Below are 8,362 nucleotides of genomic sequence, written 5' to 3'. Positions count from 1 at the left end.
TCCTCTTTCTCAAGGAGAGGAAAAAGAACATGTCCCTAATTCTAGCCTTAGGGTTCTTTTTCTAAAAGATAAAATGGCCAGTGTCAGCCAAATATTCCTAGAAAACTGTTCCCTTTGCAAGTTATATTTTAATCATAACTTCAGTTACCAATGATGAGTCTAGTAGGGACCTCATGAAGCAGGGCATTATATAATGACACGGTTACCCATAGAGACTCTATGCCTACTTCCCCTGGCCTGCCCCAGAGACAGAACTCAGGATTAGAATACTCATCAGAGGGGAGGGAGGAAGGAAAGACCACTCCTATTCATTGACACTTACTTAACAACTGACACTCTCCTACCCTGTTGATCAGAACCCCCATTTCCAGAGAAGGACACCGAGGCCCCTGAGCCTTCACAGGACACCTTAATGTATGCATTAAGAAAGGCAACCAGACAGCACTATGGAATGTGATCAGAGCTTTCACAGGCCCAGCACAAAGTTTAGAAACATCTCAGGGGGTTCATGAAAGCAGTACAGACAGGACCCGCAGAGTCTGACCTCCCTGAACTTGTCACCTAGCTTGTGAAATGTCTGAGCTCACAAAGAAAGGCCACAGTCTGACATTCCAAGTAGTAACACGTATGTCTCCTCAGCGTAAGCACTCACGTCTGAGCAGCTAGCTTGGGACATTCTGAAAGTGACCTAGATTGACACAGGGTGGCCTGAGCAAGAGGACGAAGGGCAGGGGGTGATGGAGTATTGAGGGCACGTGGAAGGTGAGGCAGCTGGCTGCAGATGGAGCTGGGGTCACACCACTGCCTTCTGCCAGTGAGGCGAGTTTGGGGAGAAGGTTCATGGAGCCAAGTTTTCAAAGGAAAACCAAACGGTAGCTTTTAATCATCCTGTTGCTTAATAATGAAGAATAGACATTTATTTGTTTCATTTCCCAAAGATAAATGAGTGATTGACCCATCAAACCCCATGGAGCCGAACCTGGCCTCATAGTTTCCTTTGTCTCTAGACCCAGTCTTTTCTTCCTTTTTTCACTAACTTTAATATGTTGGTTATTAACAAGTAACCCAAAGAAAACCTAGCTTATAAAAACTTAAAGTATTAGCAAGCCATGAATGTTAGTTAGGATTACTTTTTTTTTTTAAGTGTGTAACACTTAAATGTAACATCTGTCTTACTTCAACATTTTATTTCCAATTAAAAAACACAGTATGTTTGGTTTTGTTTTTGTTTTCTTTTAAGAGAAAATACACACATATTCTGAAAGGTTGTGCCTTTTTCTTCCCTCTCAGGGCCCAGGGCAGCAGCGCCAACAATAGAAATCAGCATTAGGAACACGGGAACTCCCTCATCAATGGGGTCAGAAACATGTCGAGTAAATGCTGAAATAATGACTTTTTTGGACATCTTTTTTAATTAGAGCTGAAAGAGTTTAGAAAAAATGATAACCACCTGGCAAGCCAGCTCCTCTTTGAAAGCTGAATTAAAATCAAATGAGAGAAATAATTAGGACAGCTGGAAATAATAAAAACAATAGATACCAGACACATCTTTGACAAAAAACAACAAACCAAAGAGTCATTACAATGTAAAATCTTAATTGTGTCATAGCTCACTAAATCTCTCTCCTTTTTCCCTCCTCAGTTCTTGATCACAGTGAAAAAAAAAAAAAAAAAAAAGAGTGTATCAATATGCAAAGCCAAAAGGCAGTAACATTGTTATAGCCTGAATGGGCCCAACAATAAACAGAGGTAGCTGTTGAAGCACATCCTATCTAAATAGACGGGATCCTGTAATTCGAACGAATTACTGTTTCTCCTGTTCTGTCTCTTTGAGGAGAGTGTTCATCTTTACTTCTTGCAAGTTGTTTGAGGACTAAAACCAACTTTTTGATGTATGTATCAAGTCTTAATTTTTTTTTTTTTTTCAAATGCGGGTCTTACTTGGATTCTATTGTCCTGATTCAGAATTATTCCCAAACTATTGCTGGCCTCCATAAAGAACAAAAACGAACAACCAACCTCACCTGAGAGGACTTACACCACTCCTCCAAAATGCAGAAGCTTCTGTAGTCACTGCTACTGTAAGTAGCACTTTCTTTTCTATTTTGCCATGATGTGGGAAAGGCTAATATGCTAACAGTGGTTTTCTTTGGGAAATGGAATTTCTGGTCATTTTAATTTGGATTTGCATTCTTTTCTCTGTTTACTAAAATCTTCATACTTTAAGGCCAAACATAATATCATGGAAATTCTTCAATCCTATAAAGGCATTTAAGAGGGGGGAAATGACCCAAAAAGACATTACTGACGGACCTTAAATACAAACAATAGGCAATGGGAATGGAACTCCGAGAAATGAAGTTTGCAGACTTTGCAACTCCATTAAAGTGCAAATCGCTTGCGCTGTGAGTTAACTGTAATGTAGAGAAGGTTCCCAGAGCAAATCAGTGCTGTTACTGACTGCACAGAGCGGAGCATATACCTCTGTGTGGATCTGGAAATCAGGTTATCTAGATACTCAATGAATGACATCCTACATGGCCGTGTGAAAGCCACTTAATCTCCTCAGTCTCTTTGCCATCAGAATATCTCCTTTTCCACAGGCGAAGCTTCTGCTTAAAGTTAATGGAAACTGAGAGAATTGGGACATCTCTCCCTTCACTTTTTCTCTCTGTCAAACCAAGATAAAGGTTTTATTCAAACTTTTTTATTTGAAGATGAGCAGCACCTGAATGAAATTTGGCCGTGATCAGAAATCTTAAGAATTAGAAGTTTTCCAGAGACCCACATAAATGATACGATAATGCCTTGAAGAACGAGAGGGGGAAATCATTCTGAACAAAAATAGAGCTATACAAGCAGTTTTCCTTGAAATAAAAAAGGGTTTCTGCATAAACGCCTTTATGAAAGTAGTGCCTACCAAGAAGGAAAAAAAAAGTTTAAAAGAAATTTCATTTAAAGAGTTAATCAAAATGATTCAGGTTTTTACATTTTAACACACCGGCAAAGGCAATTTCTTTGAATTTGAATAGTGGTGGCTCCTTCAACCTTTTTTTTAATTTTTCCTCTAGTTTAATCTGGCCATGACCCCTTCTTTGAAAAACCTAATTTAAAGTCTTGCTTCTACATGTTTAAAATTTGGCTTTAATCTCCCACAAACTGTCCAATTTGCAAAGCAAAGGGGCATAAGCAGGAAGCGTTCTGCTTTAAAAAACAAAACAAGACAAAAAACAGCAATTAACTAAAATTAATTAGTAATCTTGTTTGAGTCATCTGATATCTATGAACCACATAGTGATACTCACCAAATATTTGTTCAGTGAATGAGTGAAATGAATAAATGATCAAATCACGTTTTCTCATCCTGTTACTTGATGACTTGCTCGCAACTTCTATGCCCTAGGTGTCTTCTTTTAAACTGTATCAACGGTTCCCCAAACAAGTCAGCCCATGAGCACTGACACGTCAACTCACGCCAACCTGTAACGACATTTTCAAGAGCTTGCCAGTAGTAATGGGAAAGAAGTTAGGATAATCTAGTTGGTTTCTTTTTTTTTTTTTTTAAGATTTTATTTATTTATTTGACAGAGAGAGATCACAAGTAGATGGAGAGGCAGGCAGAGAGAGAGAGAGAGGGAAGCAGGCACCCTGCTGAGCAGAGAGCCCAATGCGGGACTCGATCCCAGGACCCTGAGATCATGACCTGAGCCGAAGGCAGCGGTTTAACCCACTGAGCCACCCAGGCGCCCCAATCTAGTTGGTTTCTCATGAGGCTAAACATACTCCATTTCAAGGCATCTCTGATAGTCTGAGAACAAGTCCTTTTTATTTTTTTGAGACAGAAATGTCTTTTCTTTTGTGAAATGATTTTTTTTTTAAAGTAGTCATTGTGGGAAGTTTGAGAATCTTTTCTTGGCATAATATAAAGTTCACAACATTATGTCAGCACCCTTTGTTGGTTTTTGTTTTGTTTTGTTTTTCTAATTTTACTGCCCTGCAAACTCAAAGTCTGAAAACTACTAGCCTCCAGAATATGCATTATTTCAAGTACAAGAAAAAAGAAGCTTTCTCTTTTCCCATCCCCAGATCTGTCAGTCCTGGGAGAAGAGAGTCTATCTCCATGAAACTTTTCAAACCATTCTATCCCTCACTATTATCCTGCTAAATACAGAGAGGCAGCCTGGTAACCACTTTCTGTACACTCGCCATCTCTTTTAAGGAGAAATGATGTACTGGACACAGTTCCGTTGACTGTGTTTCTTGTCGTCTCTTCTAGAAACCTGCCTTGCAACCAGTTCTGCGACAGACATTTAACTGAAGGCCAACCAATTCATTTTCTAACCAATTACCAACAAGATCCCTTCTCTCAAAATCTGAGCTAATGGGACATAGAGACAGTCTGTGGTGGATACTGAGCCAGAGAGGCCAAGAGGGAAAGTTGGGGCTAATGCAGTCATGCTGAGGCACACGAAGCGGGAGTGAGCAGGAGGAGTGACCAAGAAAAACATCAGAGAGGACTTAAAGAGAGAACTGAACTCTTCAGAAGCCATCAGAGCAGCTTCATTTGCTATTTCCAATTCCCAATTCCATTGGGATTCCATGAGTTTCTTATTTAACCCCTTCTTCTGCCATCTCCCTGTTTGTACTTGAGCTAAGGGTTATCTGTTCCATAACTGAAAGGACATTTCTAGAACTGCAAACATGGACTAATTTCATGCATTCTCAGAAGAGGGACTTCCCATTCTTCCTTTGCTATTTTTTTCCCCCTAGTGATTTTCTCTTCCTTATTTCTGTAATGCCAGCAATATACAAAACATCAATCATACTTCCTTCTTTGTTCCCTTTCAGCACTGTGCAAAAATATTTTCCATGTATAAGGAAAAGCCCAGCCCTCAGCTCTTCTCCTCACTCTGCATTCACCCCTAGCCGTCTTCACCATAATCTAGGTTTCATCATGTGCCCAGCCCCAGTGGGACCCTCTGCTCGGCCTGCATAACCAGGTGAGGCATAGCTAAGAACCACAGCCCCTGGACCCCACAGAGAGCACATCAGTGACTCCACTGGGTGAAATTTCCCATTATTGTCATTTTTCCATTGAGACACAACCCAGAGAAGTTAAGTGACAATTTAATGTCACACAAGGAAGCAGCAAGGAGAATAACATTTTATTTAGTCTTTTTACCTACTCTAAAAGATAAAATGTGCTCCCCATTCCCTATAACAGGAAACTGAGCCTCACAAGGCTTGCCTACAATCACATAACCAGTAAGAATTGAGGCCTGACTTTGCATGAGACTTATTAAATTCCAGTCTGTGTTCATTTAATAATACATCCTCTGCCTCCAAAGTTTTAGTGTTCAAACCACACTTAAACCCAAATCACATGACTTCTGACTCCTAAACAAGTGCTCGCTTCACTAATTACCCCATAGTTATCCTGGTACAGCTCAGAGAAAAAGGTGCAGAGATGTGGCATTGGGTGGATGATAAAAAAGGAGGGCAGCTGAGATTTGGCTGATTTTCTTCGCTGACCTTCATCAAACAAGGACATGATTCAAAAGCTATCATCAGGTTGTGGTCCTGAGTCACTGCCCACAGGGTCCAGCCCTATGTCCAGCCTTAGGGTAGGCAGCCACCAAGGAGGCCGCCAATGATGCCCACCCTCTAGTATTCCCACTTGTGTGTGGTCCTCTCCCTTGTGACATCTGAGTTGGTCTAGGTAACCAACAGCATATAACAGAATAATGATATGTCATTTCTGAAAGCAGGTTATTGAAAGAGTGCAACTTCTGTCTTGAGTGATCTTTCTCTCTCTTTGTCTGTTTTGAATCACTCTCTCTGCAGGAAGCCAGCTGCCGTGTTATTAGGTTACTTGGGGAGCCTGCAGAGAGGCTCACACGGTAAAGAACTGAAGTGTCCTGCCAACTGCAGCAAGGAACTGAAGCCTGTCAACAACCACTTAGGTGAACTTAGGAAAGAATCCTCCCCAGCTGAGTGTTCCGATGAGACTGCAGACCTGTCGAACAACTCACACGCAACCTCATGAGAGTCTGTGCATAAGAAACACCCAACTAAACCGCTCCCAGATGCCTGGCTCACAGGGCAGAAACTATTGTTTCAAGGTGCTCCATTTGGGTGTAACTTGTGATGCAGCAATAGATAACAAAAATCAAGCCCTGAGATTTTTTCCCAAGTACTAAGCACTTCTCCTACCTTGGTCCACTCAGGTTGTTCCCACTGAGGGAAGAACAATTCTCCTTAGCCTTCCATACACATTTGGGTCAATACACTAATTCCCCCTCTCTGGCTGGGGAGTAAGCTATGTAGCTAATTCACAAATATTTTCCCTTGACATATGTATGTGGTTTCAGACAGTGCATTTTTCAAAAGCCAAGACTGTCTCTCTTTCCTTTGTGCTATCATTTTTATATTCCCTTTAGCTTTTGGGCTCTTTCTCTCACAATAAGTCAATAGAAGCCAGAGAATTTCAAGAGTTTAACTTCTCTCCTGGGTAGAATATTTAAGTCATACATTATTGTTTGTTTTCAGGCAAACCCGTACAATTATGCAACATAAATTCTTTTAAAGCATCTGGGACTTCAATTCAATTTAAAATCCTGTGGGGTTTATTACCAGAATGAATGATTATAAAATATATGCATGCAAATGAAGAGATAAAAAAATTAAAGAGCACATGAAATTTAATGCACACTACTTGTAATTCCAGGCCAAATTGTTGCAAAAGACAGTGGCTATACAATACCATGTAAAAATGTGGTTTATAATAATTTATGACTTGAGAATGTGGTTTTAATATTCTACTGTCATGACTATATATTAGAATCCAGAGTAGAGAATTAGTTTCTGGTGTTAATAGGAGGGGGAAGGGAAGACAGGTTTACCCAAAGCTGTCATCAGTTTTACTATAAAAATAAGGAACCTGACTTCACCCCAATGGTACAGCATAGTGAAAAGCTTGTAAAGATGGAGGCACTCTGTTTTTCAGTGTTTTTATTCTCAGAGTTCATCTGGGGACAATCTAATTCAATTACTATTTGTTAAGTGTCAAAAATGTGAAAATAAATATATTTGAGACTCTCAGGGAGTAAGAATGGACGGAATCAAGATTAAGCCTTAATACCTAACCTTGTAGACCACATGATCCAGAGAGACAGGCAAGTATATGCATAAAGAATCCAAACCAGAATTGTGTGAACTCTTGCAGCAACCAAATAACAGATTCCCATGCTCAGACCCAGACTCCTGTTCTGATCCATCTTCCAACCACTGCCTGAGTTAGTCACCCAAAATAAAAATTCACATGTTTCTCTCTTCTGCATGAAGTTCTCCATTGCTTAGACAATACAATCCAGACTCTAGAAGACCCTCAACATTTGGTCTGAAACTACCTTTTCATATTCAGATAACACTCTAGAGAACAATAGGTAAGAAAAAAAAAAAGGTGGTATCACTTGAAAAGACTGAGGATTCTAGCTTAACTCTTCAAAGAATGTAGGGGCATCCACTGTTTCTTATTAGGACTCATCCCTTCCTAATTTTTGCCACCAAGAGAACTGATCTGAAGAATAGAGTCAAGACAACCAACCAGCAAGCAGCTGAGGCATTTCTTTGTAAGGACTGGCACAGGAGAAGAAAACAAAAGGATGCATTATTACAGAAGAAATGAACTGATATGAGCATCTCCTTTCCCTAACACCTCCCACCCCAGTCCTAGTTCCCAAAGAAGAGATCATTGTGCTTCTAAAGGTCTCAGTTCTGTATACTTCATCCAGGAAGAGAAACTGCCCTCGGATCACTCTTGAATATAGAGGGAGTGGTGAGATTCAGAGATAAAGACAACTGTTTGGAATTCATTAGGCTGATGCAGCAAGATCTAACACTATGAAGGCGAGAGTTGAGGAGCCGTAGGATGAGAAGGATTTTTCTTTGGATCTGACTTTTTCAGTAGGTCGGCAGTTCACGCATGATGTGGAAACAGGCTATCCTTTCAGGCATCACCATAGTAAGCCTGTAAAACAGAGCAGATGTGGAGCCCTGAGCAGTCAGTGGGGAGCAAAATGCATGCCTGAACTCCCAGCTTAGTGAAGAAATCAACCCCAACAGCGCCACCGGGTAGAAAGAAGAGGAGTCACGACAGCAGCACCATGGACTGGTGATGGGCATCTTTTTCACTGTGCTCCAGGAGCACCAAATAAAGCTAAATTCTTGTATAATCTCAAAGATAGAGATAAGATTTCAGTCTCCTGCCAGTCAAATGATGGGGAACTCAGAGCAATTTATAGTTTATTTAGAGATTTAAGGAATGCACTTTATATCATGTCCTAAAATCGTTATATACTTG

The 8,362-nt window shown here is 40.4% G+C and overlaps 1 long non-coding RNA gene across 2 annotated transcripts; it reads left to right on the top strand.

Annotated features, from left to right (window-relative positions):
• Positions 1–1,760: 1,760 nt before the first annotated feature.
• Positions 1,761–7,328, top strand: LOC125100598 (uncharacterized). Of its 2 annotated transcripts, XR_007127607.1 has the most exons (4): positions 1,761–1,892; positions 1,966–2,081; positions 4,849–5,000; positions 5,845–7,328. It is a non-coding gene; the product is annotated as an uncharacterized LOC125100598 (long non-coding RNA). The 2 variants fall into 2 exon arrangements; XR_007127606.1 differs by lacking the exon at positions 1,761–1,892 and having other exon boundaries at positions 1,917–2,081.
• The last annotated feature ends 1,034 nt before the right edge of the window (positions 7,329–8,362 follow it).

Source organism: Lutra lutra, chromosome 1, assembly GCF_902655055.1.
Source record: "Lutra lutra chromosome 1, mLutLut1.2, whole genome shotgun sequence".
Lineage (NCBI taxonomy): Eukaryota > Metazoa > Chordata > Mammalia > Carnivora > Mustelidae > Lutra > Lutra lutra.
Note: the sequence above shows the minus strand (reverse complement) of the source record. Positions and strands in the feature narration are given on the sequence as shown.